This window comes from Dama dama, chromosome 12, assembly GCF_033118175.1.
Source record: "Dama dama isolate Ldn47 chromosome 12, ASM3311817v1, whole genome shotgun sequence".
Classification (NCBI taxonomy): domain Eukaryota; kingdom Metazoa; phylum Chordata; class Mammalia; order Artiodactyla; family Cervidae; genus Dama; species Dama dama.
Window position 1 is genome coordinate 28,854,229 of NC_083692.1, and position 15,389 is coordinate 28,869,617.

Genomic DNA, 15,389 nt, shown 5'->3' on the forward strand with positions numbered 1-15,389 from the left:
GCAGTCTGAACCAAACTGAAGATTAAATTAGCGAAAACTGATGTGAATGAATTATCATAATAAGTTTGCACAGCTTGTTAGCTAAATTCTTAGACAGTAAAGTCAATGCTATATGCTTGTTCTACAAAACTTTTGGTTGATTCAGAATTGTTTTTAAAGAGAGCTATAAATCTTGATGGGTATTTTAGGAGCATTTCTGTCTATTCTAATAAGACCAAAGTCACTTATTCAAACTGCATAGAGGCACTTGTTAGTATTGGAGACCAGAAAGTTTTTTCCTTTGCCCTGGGCTTACCCTAAAATCTAGTATCTTCCAAGACTGGACACCCAGACACAAAGAAGGCTAGGAAAAATAGAATCCATTTATTAGTGTGAGCCACTCCTACAAGGAACACTTTCTATTTATAGTGAATCATTTGTGTCCTCTCTTTAAATAAAGGGCAGCAAGATGCAATGATGTGGCTTGGGTTTGCCTTGTTTAGTGGCATTTATTTTAAAAACCTAAATCAGTATTAATGTGAAAATACTTGTGTACGTTAGGTCCCTATTGGGTGAGCTGCACTACTTAATAATTAATATTTGCTACCATATCACTGAGTTAATATGTTTTGTGTTATAGAAATACAAACTTACTTTAGAAGGAAAAAGGAATCGTTCTGTTGGGCTAGACAAGTGAGAGGGGCCAGCAATAAATTTACCTGGGTGATAGCAAGAACCCAGGGATTAGCGTATTATGTTAATGAGGCTCACTTCATCCGGAACTCTTGGAGACTTGTTGCTAAGCAAAACCCACTACAGTAGTGCAAAAGATATGAAAACATAATTCAGTTATGGAAACAAAAAGAGCCCTTACTGTTTCCAAAGGAGGTTGTGATAATACACAATTTCAGGCCAAAACTATTCTAGAGTTCACACAAGGGTTGCTGAGCAGCAGCAAATTATTCAGATTTATGAGGAGTTGGTGTGAGATTAGCAAGAACTTGATGTAAAATCAGGTTAAGCCTCATCGCCATCCATCACTCCCCTGGAGCACGAAAACAACCATAAGCACAATAACATTAGAGGGAACCACACATACATAAGAGATTTATTTCACCAATATAATCCTATTAGATCACAACCGGGTTTAAAGTTCATTGTTTGTAGATAGGATATTTCATTCACATAAAATTGTTTCTAAAGTTAACAGGCATTTTCCACAAAATAGAACAATATTAAAGATATCAAGTGGTTCAATATTTTAACTTTACATACATAAATGTATTTCTTTTAAACAGCAAATATTTTGGGCACAGAACTCGAAATTACTAGACTTATATCTGAGTTAATTTTTAGGATCAGTTTTTCAAAAGGGGGTATACTTGGTTTGTGTAATTAAGTTATTTGGAGGCCGAGCTGTGGATTCTCTTTAATGAATTTATAATATCATAAGTTCTAACTAAGAGTGATGAGTTTATAAAGAGAAATTAGTCCCTGAAGGGGGATATACTGCTATTTATAGTCATGCAGGGTCTATCTGAAGTGTGTTGAGAGATTATGAGACATGCCATAATAGGGATGAAGGATGTTCTCGCTGGTCCTCTTGCTCAGATATAAACATGGTCTCCTAGATGGCTGAATGTTGAGGGTCTCTCTAAATGGGAATGATATGTTTGTACTATTATACATGCTTTACATCTTACTTGTAACCATCCCTACATGTAAGCCTCCCCTTTGTTAGGGTTATTAATGGTTTCAGACCTCTCGAATACTACTATTCTCAGAAAGGGAACTGCTTTCTGAACTAGTCTAGAAATTTTTGATGAGTGCCTTAACTCTGTCAGGATAAGTAAAACACCTGTGTTTTGGTATTTCTACCCACATGCTACCCATGCTTATGGGGGAAAATGTGACATTGCCATTTGTCTCAGGGGAAAGTTGTTAGGATTATATACTTCTGGCATCTATAATAAGTTTCAAGAGTTCACTTGAAAGAGGGATTTAAGAAGAAGAGTACCATCAGTCACCACCACACCCATCACCCAGATGAGGGAGAGATCTCTGAGCTGGGGAAGGGTGAAGTAGAGTTAATACAGGAAGCAGGAGTTCACTTTGAAGTTTTTCCTCACTCCCTTGGGAGAGTTCTGATGGAAGGAAGTACAGGGGGAAAGACCTAGTAGTTGAGGATCTGAAAGTAGAGGCCTGTATCTCTCCAGGCTTATCGGATCTCTGGTAAAAAGCAGCCTCATTGAAGTCTCTCATATCTTGGCCTGAGGAGGCTGAAAAAGCTGCCATGTCTTTAAGAGAAGAGTGAGACCTCACTGACACATGCATCTTCTGCTCCAGGAAGACATAGGTGTGCAGCAAAATCATTTCTGAAGAAAAGCTATGACAAATCTAGACAGTGTACTAAAAATCAGAGACATCACTTTGCTGACAAAGGTCAATTTGGTCAAAGCTATGGTTTTTCCATAGTCATGTACGGATGTGAGACTTGGACCATAAAGCAGGCTAAGCACTGAAGAATTGATGCTTTTGAATTGAGGTGCTGGAGAAGACTCTTGAGAGTCCTTGAAAAGTAAGGCGACCAAATCAGTCAACCCTAAAGGAAATTAACCCTGAATAAACATTGGAAGGACTAGTGCTGAAGCTGAAGCTCTGATATTTTGGCCACCTGATTTGAAGAGCTGAGTGATTGGAAAAGACTCTGATGCTGGGAAAGATTGAGGGCATGAGGAGAAGGGGGGCGACAGAGGATGAGACAGTTGGATGGTATCACCAACTCAATGGACATGAGTTTGAGCAAACTCTGGGAGATGGTGAAGGACAGGGAAGCCTGGAGTGCTACAGTACATGGGGTTGCAAAGAATTTGGCATGATTTAATGACTGAATAACAGCAACTGCTGGGAAAGGCACAGAAGGGCTTAGGGAGAACCAGTGATCATGAAGAATCTAGTGGTCAGGTGTAGGAGCAAGCAGAGAGGCATACATGACCAAGACTGGCCAGAAGCTGGGTGAGACTCAGGGGGACTCCACAGGGATAGAGGCCAGAGAATGGAGTCCATGACCAACATTTGTGTTCCTCACACAGTGCCCAGCCAGGGAGAAAGACAACGAAAACCTCTGCTCCTGAAGGGGACATTCAGTTCAGTTCAGTCACTCAGTCGCGTCCTACTCTTTGTGACCCCATGAACCACAGAACGCCAGGCTTCCCTGTCCATTGCCAACTCCCGGAGTCCACCCAAACCCATGTCCATTGAGTCGGTGATGCCATCCAACCATCTCATCCTCTGTTGTCCCCTTCTCCTTCTGCCTTCAATCTTTCCCAGCATCAGAATCTTTTCAGATGAGTCAGCTCTTCACAGCAGGTGGCCAAAGTATTGGAGTTTCAGCTTCAACATCAGTCCTACCAATGAACACCTAGGACTGAACTCCTTTAGGATGGACTGGTTGGATCTTCTTGCAGTCCAAGGGACTCTCAAGAGTCTTCTCCAACACCACAGTTCAAAAGCATCAATTCTTCAGCACTCAGCTTTCTTTATAGTCCAACTCACATCCATACATGACCACTGGAAAAACCATAGCCTTGACTAGATGGACCTTTGCTGGCAAAGTAATGTCTCTGCTTTTAATATGCTGTCTAGGTTGGTCATAACTTTCCTTCCAAGGAGTAAGTATCTTTTAATTTCATGGCTACAGTCACCATCTGCAGTGATTTTGGAGCCCAGAAAAATAAAGTCAGCCACTGTTTCCACTATTCCCCATCTCTTTGCCATGAAGGAGACATTATATCCCAGTTATTGAGCAATTTCAACTTGGAAGTATGTTAAGTACTTCCAAGGACTTGGAAGTATGGAAGTACTTTAAGTACTTCAACTTGGAAGTATTTGCACATAAGTTACTTCCCCTGCCCCCACCCCAACAACCACTTCCAACTTCATGAAGACAGCTATTTTGAGAGGCAGAACCTTCAAGAACATTTAAAAATACTTAACATTTTGGTCATGCAATTTAAAGATTTCATTTTCACATGCTACTTAAAACTTCCTCTCCACTCTATCCTCCATGCCTAATCAAAGCTTCTATTAAGGGAGAGGAATGGAATCTGTCTTATTATCCTCCTCAAAGCCCTGGGTTTTGAAGTAGAGGAAAGCATGATGTAGGTCAGGGCCAGCTCCTTCTCCCACACTCCTCCTTCCCTCCCCTCCCCTCCCGCTCCTCCCCGTCCTTTCCTTTATCTCCTCCTTCATTCCTTCCTTCCGTTCTTCCTTCCTTCTTCATTCCACCCTCCCTCTTTCCTTCCTTTCTTTCTTCTTTCCCCTTCTCCCTGCCCTTCCCTTCATTCTTTCCCTTTCTTGTCTTTATTTTCTTTCTTTTTCTTTAATTTCATTGCCTACCTTCTCTCCATCCTTTCTTTCAGTAACTTCTTTCTTGTTACATATGACACAGGTGATCATGTTTCCTGGTTTGCTAGGACAGTCCTGAGTTATGTCTGCTGTCTTTATGTGACAGTACCTGCCAATCACCCACTTTACTATCAAAGAGTTTTGATCACTAATTATATAGTCAGGCTAAGTGATACACATAAGGAAAAGTAAGAAAAAGCATAAATGCATGAGTCAGTGAACAACTACAAGGTAACAATTGTATAGCTCCTAAATAAGTCAAGAAATAGAACATTGCCTGGTGGCTCAGCGTTAAAGATAATACACCTGTAATATAGGAGACACGGAGTTTCTCCTGGATCAGGAAGTTCCCCTAGAGGAAGAAATGGCAACCCACTCCATTATTCCTACTGGGAAAATCCCATGGACAGATGAGCCTGCTGGGCTTCAGTCTATGGTGTCATAAAGAGTCAGACATGACTGAGCATGCTTACAACCCCAAATATTTAGGAAACTTCCTTCAATTCTTCTCCAGATCATTACAAAACGTAGCCACCACCCTTACTTCCAACACTATTATCAGTTTTGTTTGTTTTAAAATTTGTATAAATCTTCATTAATGTTGCTGAGTACAGTTAGAAGGCATCCAGTTTCACTGTGATGTAATATTCCATTTGATTATACCACTTTTTTAATGTATTCTATTTAAGGCAGTCAGCTGGTTTCTAGTTTTAGGCTATGATGAATAATGCTGCTATGAACATTTTTATACATATCTCTTAGTACAGAGACTTCTCTTCAGTAAGTACCTAAGAGAGGAATTGTTCAGATATAACATACGAATATCTAATGTTAAATAGTTTTCCATAGTCATTGCTATTGTACAATAATGTAGTTAATTTTTTGTACATCCATGCAAACATTTTTTGTTTTTATTTAATTCTCAAACAATCCTTTGGGAGATACGTGATAGACAGATATACGGATAGATAGATAGAATTTATGGATGAGAAAACTGAGACTTAGAAATATATATAATGCTTTAGATCATACAACTTATTGGTGGTAGAACAATCTAGATGTTAAGTAGTCTGTCTCTAGAGGAACCATGCTTAAATATTAGGCTTTCCTGACTCTCACATATGGAAACAACTTCTAACTGCCACTCTACCACCCATTTCCTTGTCTTCCTAATCAGCAGGATTCTGGTATCCTCCAGGAAGCTAAGACTATATTTTTTCGTCTCCCATGCATCTAGGGATGTTCAATGAGATATAAGCAGAAGTTCTGGGCTGAAGATTCTGGGAAAATCACTGAAAAGGGCCTGACTTGTTGGGGGAAACACCTTTCTGTTCATTTTGTGCTTCCTTTTTCTTCCTTTCCAAAAGTTGAAGGTAATGGCTGGAGTTTCAGCAGTAATTTTAGACCATGAGAAGCCCTTAAGAAAGAATGGATTTCTGTATTTCTCCTTTCAGTTCTATCAGTTTTTACTTCATGTATTTGGAAGCTGTTATGCAGTGCACAATCATGTAGGATTGCTTTGTTAATTAACATTGTTATTGTGGTAGGATGAAACTTTATACCTGGTATTTTAATTTTCTAGACTGCAGTAACAAATTACCACAAAACAGGTAGCTTCAAATAACAAAAAATTATTTTCTCACAGTTCTAGAGGGTAGAAGTCAAAAATCAAGGTGTCAGCAGAGCATGCATTTTCAAAGCTCTAGTGAAGAATTCTCCCATGTCCCTTCTGTCTTCTGATGATTGCCAGAAATCTTTTCTGTTTGGGGGCTTGTGGCAGCAGAAATCTAATCTCTGCCTATGTCTTCACATGGCCATTTTTCTTCTGTGTTCCTATGTCCATATTCCCCTCTTCTAAGGATGCCAGCCATGTTGGATTTTATAGAGTTCATCTTAAGCTAACTAATCTGCAAAAATCCTACTTCCAAATGCTATATTCACAGATTCCAACGTGAATTGTTTCATTTTCTAAAAAACTTAAAATAAGAGTAGTATAAAAAGATAGAGTGTTGTTTTTCCCTTAGAGTTCAGGGTAGATGCAGCAATTCCATGGCCAGCAGGGACCCAAGGTCCTTTTATTCTGCTATATCATCCTTAGCATATGCCATCCATCCTCATGGTCAAAACATGATCACAAAATGGCCCCTGCAGCTCTAGCCTTCCTTTCCCTATTGTAGGTAATAGAAAGGAAAGAGGTATGGCCCAAAGCCTCCCTGCTAAATCATCTCTGCTTTAATTTAAAGAATTTGCCCAGCAACATCATCCAATGACTTCTACTTACTGCTTTCAGTTGTCTCTACAAGGGAGTCTTTCAGCCATCTTTCTCTAAAAACAAAAATATCATTTTTCACATGAGGATATCTTTTCAAATTACAGTTTTCTTCAGATGTACACCCAGGAGTGGTGTTACGGGATCATATAGCAGCTCTATTTTTAGTTTTTTTAAGGAATCGTCATACTGTTCTCCACAGTGGCTGTTTACATTCTCACCAACAAGATACATGCACTCCAGCATTCATTGCAGCACTATTTACAATAGTCAGGGCATGGAAGCAACCTAAATGTCCATCAACAGAGGAATGGATAAAGAAGGTGTGATGTGTCTCTGTGTTTGTGTGTGGGTGTGGGTGTGAAATACGTAATGAAATATTACTCAACCATAAGAGAGAACAAAATAATGCCATTTGCAGCAACATGGATGGACCTAGAGATTACCATCCTGAGGAAGTAAATCAGGGAAAGAAAGACAAATATCATATGTATTGCTTACTTGTGGACTCTAAAATAAAGGCTTCAAATGAACTTATCTACAAAACAGAAATAGAGTTACGGATGTAGAAAACAAACTTAAAATCACCAGGGGGAAAGAGGGGAGGGGTAAATTGGAAGACTGGGATTGACACATACACACTATATGTATAAAGTAGATAACTGATAAGGACCTACTGCGTAACACAGGGAACTCTACTCAAAGCTCTGTAATGGCTCTATGTGGGAAAAGAATCTAAAAAGAGTGGATGTATGTATAACAATTCACTTTGCTGTACACCTGAAACTAACACTGTAAATCAACTACACCCTTATAAGTATTTTTTAAAAGGAGACTAAAAGTCACACATGGAAATAAAGGGCCTATCATTGACCATAAAGAAAAATGAGTACATTACTGGTAGTATAGGGACCTGTTACATAGGAAGACATTGGAAATGGATAGAGGATAAGTAATCACGAAGCTTTGCCATACAAGGATCACTGTTCGTAAAGATACATTTATGTGATCACTTAATGTCCATCTCCACTTTAGAGTATATGCACTCAATATGCCAGCAAATTTGGAAAACTCAGCAGTGGCCACAGGACTGGAAAAGGTCAGTTTTCATTCCAATCCCTAAGAAAGGCAATCCCAAAAAATGCTCAAACTACTGCACAAGTGCACTCATCTCACACGCTAGTAAAGTAATGCTCAAAATTCTCCAAGCCAGGCTTCAGCAATACATGAACTGTGAACTTCCAGATATTCAAGCTGGTTTTAGAAAAGGCAGAGGAACCAGACATCAAATTGCCAATATCTACTGGATCATCGAAAAAGCAAGAGAGTTCCAGAAAAACATCTATTTCTGCTTTATTGACTGCGCCAAAGCCTTCGATTGTGTGGATCACAATAAACTGTGGAAAATTCTGAAAGAGATGGGAATATCAGACCACCTGACCTGCCTCTTGAGAAACCTGTATGAAGGTCAGGAAGCAACAGTTAGAACTGGACATGGAACAACAGACTGGTTCCAAATAGGAAAAGGAGCATGTCAAGGCGGTATATTGTTACCCTGCTTATTTAAATTATATGCAGAGTACATCATGAGAAACGCTGGGTTGGAGGAAGCACAGGCTGGAATTAAGATTGCCGGGAGAAATATCAATAACCTCAGGTATGCAGATGACACCACCCTTATGGTAGAAAATGAAGAGGAGCTAAAAAGCCTCTTGATGAAAGTGAAAGAGGAGAGTGAAAAGTTGGCTTAAAGCTCAACATTCAGAAAACTAAGATCATGGCATCTGGTCCCATCACCTCGTGGGAAATAGATGGGGAAATAGTGGAAACAGTGGCTGACTTTACTTTTTGGGGCTCTAAAATCACTGCAGATGGTGACTGCAACCATGAAATTAAAAGACGCTTACTCCTTGGAAGGAAAGTTATGACCAACCTAGATAGCATATTAAAAAGCAGAGACATTACTTTTTCAACAAAGGTCTGTCTGGTCAAGGCTTAGTTTTTCCAGTGGTCATGTATGGATGTGAGAGTTGGACTGTGAAGAAAGCTGAGCACTGGAAAATTGATGCTTTTGAACTGTGGTGTTGGAGAAGACTCTTGAGAGTCTCTTGGAATGCAAGGAGATCCAGCCAGTCCATCCTGAAAGAGATAAGTCCTGGGTATTCATTGGAAGGACTGATGCTGAAGCTGAAACTGCAGTACTTTGGCCACCTCATGTGAAGAGTTGACTCACTGGGAAAGACCCTGATGCTTGGAGGGATTGGGGGCAGGAGGAGAAGGGGACAACAGAGGATGAGATGGCTGGATGGCATCACTGACTTGATGGGCATGAGTTTAAGTAAAGGAGTTTAAGGAGCTGGTGATGGACAGGGAGGCCTGGCGTGCTGTGATTCACGGGGTCGCAAAGAGTCAGACTCGACTGAGCTACTGAAATGAACTGAACTGAATAGAAGGCAACGATGGTGTTCATTTCTTTTATCAGCCCCTATAATAGGAGACTCTGAAAAAATATTTGTTAAATGAAGTTGTTTATCTATTATATAACGTTCAATTGTCCCCAGTGTAGTTTGCCCTTCCATGTTCTTTAAATTGGGTCTTACAAAGCCACTCTTTGGATGATTTCCAAAAATAGACACCATGGCCCACATGTGATTTAGCCAATGAGGATATAAATTATTTTTCTTTTTAAGAAAAGACTATGGCAGGAAATTTATGTAAGGGCATTTCATAGCTCAATAGATATGCATTCAAATTTTCCATTGTCTATAAAGTACCTGACCCACCCTCAACTGCTTTGGCATTCTGAGTCTGTCTCACATTGATATTCACATTAGGTTTCAAGAAAGACATTTAGCTAAGTTTAGAACCTGCAATAATTCATGAGCTAAAAAAATTTTTAATTAAGCACCAAACTTTGTGGGCCCAGTTCATTTACCCTTGGCAGAAAGCAGCTTCCAGTAGAACAGTTTATATAGCTGATTATAGAATCTGTAAGAGTTCCCAGGACAAAAGATGAGTCCAAGAAAGAAAACAGACCAACGTTGGTCAGATGACCTAACTGTGAAACCCTCAGATGTGTAATAACAGATAATTTCTTCCTCCAAGATGCAGTTTTTAAAATCTAATGGAAAAATGACACATTAAGCCTATTCTGCAATTTAACAAATTTCAAGTCCAGCTAAAAAGAATTTGGGTGAGGCCAAACATAGAACACTAATTAAGGACCTTCTCAGATTATAGGATCATAACATCATATGCACAGCCTGCTTCTTGGGACTGCTCAGGCAGCCATTATGTCAGTATTGTTCTGGCCCATAATCATTTTAGTGCTTTAATTTATGAAAATAGACTGCTAACTAAAAAGATCCTAGAGATCACCGTTCAAATGCTCATTAACAGAGGCTGACAAATGAAATGGCATCATTTTGGCCAACATATAACTGGTGACCCTGACAGTCACTTTCACCTTTCTTAACTTTAAATCTCTAAGTCATCTGAAGCAATGAGAAGAGAATCAACCACCACCAGGCAGAGTCTGATACAGCAATTTTAATGAAAATGAATGAAATGAAACCTCCCCAAAGAAACTCACATTCTAGCACTGATCAGATCACGTGCTCACTTGATCGTGAGCACTGTCAGGTGCTGGGACAACAGTGATGGATAAAACAGACATGATTCCTGCCATCAGGGATTTATATCTACCGAGAACCAGGACACTAGTAAAGGAGAAGAAAGCTCAGAATCGCCTGGTTTCCAGCCCAAATGTTTCATTGTTTGACTCAGTATATTTTAAACAAAAAATGATAACAACAACAAAAGCTTCTAATAAGTGCCAATGAAAACTGCTTCCCTATTGCCCTGAAAGGGTGGATTTTGAAGCTAATAATTTGTTCATTAAAAAAATATCCTAAGACTTTCTTTTTTTTTTCCAGTGGGTTTTGTCATACATTGATATGAATCAGCCATAGATTTACATGTATTCCCCATCCCGATCCCCCCTCCCACCTCCCTCTCCACCCGATTCCTCTGGGTCTTCCCAGTGCACCAGGCCCGAGCACTTGTCTCATGCATCCCACCTGGGCTGGTGATCTGTTTCACCATAGATAGTATACACGCTGTTCTTTTGAAACATCCCACCCTCACCTTCTCCCACAGAGTTCAAAAGTCTGTTCTGTATTTCTGAAAATATCCTAAGACTTTAGAGCATAAGTACCTGCATGAAGAACCAACAACTTACTCTTATTAGGCTATGTGAGAAAAATTTTGTAAATTCTAATTAATGATGCCATTTGGGGGTTACATAGACTTTGGTCCTGTATCTTCAGGAGGATAAGTCTAATAAGTAAAACAAATCAACAGGACCTGGGACTGAGTTGTCATGCTAGGAGCAGGCACCAGGAAACCCCAGGGAGATGCCATGGGCAGAGTTATTTTGCTTCAGGTGGAAATTTCTAACATTGCCTAACTTGTTTTATTTTTTGCTGACAGAAGCTGATAAATTTTAAAACTTTATTAAATCCATAAAAAGAAAATTTGTATGCTCCATGGATGTTTTATTCAGTCATATTCAGACCCCAGGTTGTTCCATAAAGAGAACTTTATAAACTATGCTTATCTCATAGGGTTATATTTTCAAAAGAAGTTGTCCAATCTCATCCCATAGGCCAAGATAGCTCACAGGATCCACCACCCACAGAATGACCACAACAGAGAAATGGAGCCGAGTTACTTTTTATTTTCAAATGAACCAGTGGATAGCAAGAAATGTCCCTTGTTGAACAATCCAGTACTACAATGTGGGTTGCCTGGGTTCAAGTTTAAAGGTTCATGTGTGTTTATGGGAGATATAATAAATTCTAGTGTAGAAGGACAGGCATAAAATGTCTTTCTCCCTTTTTATCTGGATGGAAAGAAGCTAAACACAATACTTTTTAAAAAGTAAAATTCAGCATATCATTCTATAATGAAACTAGAAGAATATAAAGAAATATTTGGCTTATTGCTCTAGTTTTCAGAATCCACCACAATGAACAGAATTTTCAACTTGAATAGGAAGCAGTGCACCTCTTAGTTTTCAAGGACATCCTTCTCATCAGTGCAAAATTACAGCTTAAAATACTTTACCATTTTTTGTAATAGAATTGGCTGAAGGCATGGAAGGCCCTTTCCTCGGAAAGAGTAGAATTGTTTCACAATTAGCTGACATATTTTCTAAGTCCCTCCAGCTGAATAGAGTCTTACCTTCAATAAATCTGTAGTTTTCAAATCCTCTGAAAAAGTCCATTAAGCCAGCAGACTTTAAGATTCAGGTCTATTATTTCTCTTGTATTTACTAGATGATCTTCTCTTTCTCATATTTCTTTTCTGAATTATCAGAATCACAGCTTCTGAGGCTTGTGGGCTAACTTTAATGACATCATTCAGAATCATTGTTATAGAATGAAGACCATCCACTTCTCCAGAGACTTGCATACAGGAAAAAAAAAAAAAAAAATCCTGTTGTCAGTAGGGACAGTGCCTTACCATGAAGCCAAGAAAAACATTGAGAGTAGCTGTTGTTATTTTAAGTTGTGAGAATTTTTCATTCACAGTGATATCATTTGAGAATATATATTATGCTAATAAAATCTGGGATGTGTCCAATTAACAGTTATGAAGAAGTGGCTTTCATCCCCTTTCATCATTCCTTTTATTTTTGATGCTTAAAGTTAGAAGGAAAAGTTTACAGCAACCTAGTGAAAGTGAAGTTGCTCAGTCATGGCCGACTCTTTTCGACCCCATGGATTGTAACCCACCAGGCTCCTTAGTCCATGGAATTTTCCAGGCAAGAGTACTGGAGTGGGTTGCCATTTCCTTTTCCAGGGGATCTTCCCAACCCAGGAATTGAACCTGGGTCTCCTGCATTGCAGGCAGATGCTTTACCGTCTGAGCCACCAGGGAAGCCCGAAGTGGAACTTAATTATTAAACTTGCAAAGTACACAATGCATTTGAAAACAATCGTTGAGGAATATTTTTCTTCCTGATAAATTCTAACCATTAGAGTATCTGACTGGTAAAATGAATGACAGTGATTTGCATAATCCATGCAGCATTAGAGTACCTCTTTAGGCAAAAGTGATTGATGTGAATGGATATGAAATCTAGGGTAAAAGATTGTACTGTGTTTTAAATTGATTCACAGTTTGACAGAGTAAAGCAATCCTTATCAAGAAAACAAAACTTCAAAGCTCATCTTATATTGAAGAGCTCACTTGTATTCACTCATACAAGTAAAAAAGGAGGGATTAGGGTAGGACCAGGGTGATGGGGTGGGTATGGCTTGTAATTAAGACAGGTAGACAGATACATCTCCCAGACTTATTAGACAAGAGAACTGAATTTTTAATTGAAATTTTTGTTGCGACAAATATAAAGTCACAGATAGTTGTAAGAACTAATACAGAAAGTTTCCTGTGCATTTTCCAAGTTTTCCCCAATTATAGCATTTTGAAAAACTATACTATACTATCACAAGCAGGCTAAAGATACTATATAACACTATAGTTGGTTCTATAACACAGTATAATTATGGTATAATATCACAACCAAGATAATAATACAATGATTTTATTCAAATCTCCCCAGTTTTCTCTGTACTGAGTGGGGTGTACATATCTGTCAGTGTGGTTATACACAGTTTTATCCCCCATATAGGTCCATGTATCCACTATCCTTTCCACATGTGAGGGAAATCATATAGTATTTGCCTTTCTCCTTCTGAATTATTTTTCTTAGCATAATTCCCTCAGGATCAATCCATGTACCACAAATGACAAGGTTTCTTTCTTTTATATGGCTGAGTAATATTCCATTGTGTTTATATGCCACATCTTCTTTATTCACTTATCCACTTATGAATATTTAGGTTGTTTATATATCTTGACAATTGTAAATAACCCTGTAATAAAATAGGTGCATAAAAATTTTTTAATTCATGTTTTTGTATTTTTCAGATAAATGCACAAAAGTAGAAGAGCTGCATCATGTGTGTGTGTGTGTGTGTGCACGCCCATGCTCAAATGTGAACAACTCTCTGTAGCCTCATGAACTGTACCTCACTAGGTCCCTCTATCCATGGAAATTTCCAGGCAAGAATACTGGAGTGGGCTGCCATTTCCTTCTCCAGGGGATCTTCCCGACCCAGGGATTAAACTCACCTCTCTTGTGTCTCCTGCACTGTCAGGTGGATTCTTTACCTCTAGTTCCACCCAGGAAACAAAAAGTTCTCTTCTTCAATTTTTGAGGAATCGCCACACTGTTTTCTATAGCAGCTGTACCAATTTACATTCCCATCAATAGTATATGAAGACTTCTTTTATTCTATATCCTCTCTGACACTGGTCATTTCTTATTTTTTTTTATAATAGCCATACTAACAGGTGTGAGATGATATCTTACTGTGGTTCTCATTTGTATTTCCTCAATAACTGGTGATATTGAACATCTTCTCATGTTCTGTTTGGTTACCTATGTCCATGTGGGAAAATGTCTATTCAGATATTCTGCAAATTTTTTAAACATTTTTTGTTACTGAGTTGTATGATTTCTTTATATATTTTGGATATTATCCCTTATTGAATATATGATTTTACAGATATCTTGTCCCATGTGGTAGGTTGCCTTTTCATTTTTATGATGGTTTTCTTCACTATGCAGAAGTTCTTTTTAGCTTGATATAGTAGTGTTGTTGTTTTTTAGTTTAATGTTTGTTTATTTTACTTTTGTTTCCATTTTCTTTGGAGTCACATCTGCAAAAATATTGCTAATGTTGATATCAGTTAGATTATTGCCTATGTTCTCTTCTTGGAATTTTATGGATTCAGGTGTTACAGTACAGTTCAGTTGCTCAATTGTGTCTGACTCTTTGTGACCCCATGAACCACAGTACACCAGGCCTCCCTGTCCATCACCAACTCTCAGAGTCCACCCAAACCCATGTCCATTGAGTCAGTGATGCCATCTAACTATCTCATCCTCTGTTGTCCCCTTCTCCTCCTGCCCTCAATTTTTCCCAGCATCAGAGTCAGTTCAAATGAATCAATTCTTCGCATTAGGGGCCAAAATATTGGAGTTTCAGCTTCAACATCAGTCCTTCCAATGAACACCCAGGACTGATCTCCTTTAGGATGGACTGGTTGGATCTCCTTGCAGTCCAAGGGACTCTTAAGAGTCCTCTCCAACACCACAGTTCAAAAGTATCAATTTTTCAGCACTCAGCTTTCTTCACAGTCCAACTCTCACATCCATACATGACTACTAGAAAAACCATAGCCTTGGCTAGACAGACCTTTGTTGGCAAAGTAATGTCTCTGCTTTTTAATATGCTATCTAGGTTGGTCATATCTTTCCTTCCAAGGAGTAAGCGTCTTTTAATTTCATGGCTGCAATCACCATCTGCAGTGATTTTGGAGCCCAAAAAAATAAAGTCAGCCGCTGTTTCCACTGTCTCCCCATCTATTTCCCATGAGGTGATGGGACCAGATGCCATGATCTTAGTTTTCTGAATGTTGAGCTTTAAGCCGGCTTTTTCACTCTCCTCTTTCACTTCATCAAGAGGCTTTTTAGTTCCTCTTCACTTTCTGCCATAAGGGTGGTGTCATCTGTATATCTGAGGTTATTGATATTTCTAATCATTAGATTAAATATAATTCAACTTACTCTGTTTTTCTCAGTTTCTTTCATCAGTGTATT

The 15,389-nt window shown here is 38.9% G+C and overlaps 1 non-coding gene across 1 annotated transcript; it reads right to left on the reverse strand.

The window, feature by feature from the left end:
- Positions 1 to 12,526: 12,526 nt before the first annotated feature.
- TRNAC-GCA (transfer RNA cysteine (anticodon GCA)) lies at positions 12,527 to 12,598 on the reverse strand. The gene has a single exon. It is a non-coding gene; the product is annotated as a tRNA-Cys (tRNA).
- Between the last annotated feature and the right edge of the window lie 2,791 nt (positions 12,599 to 15,389).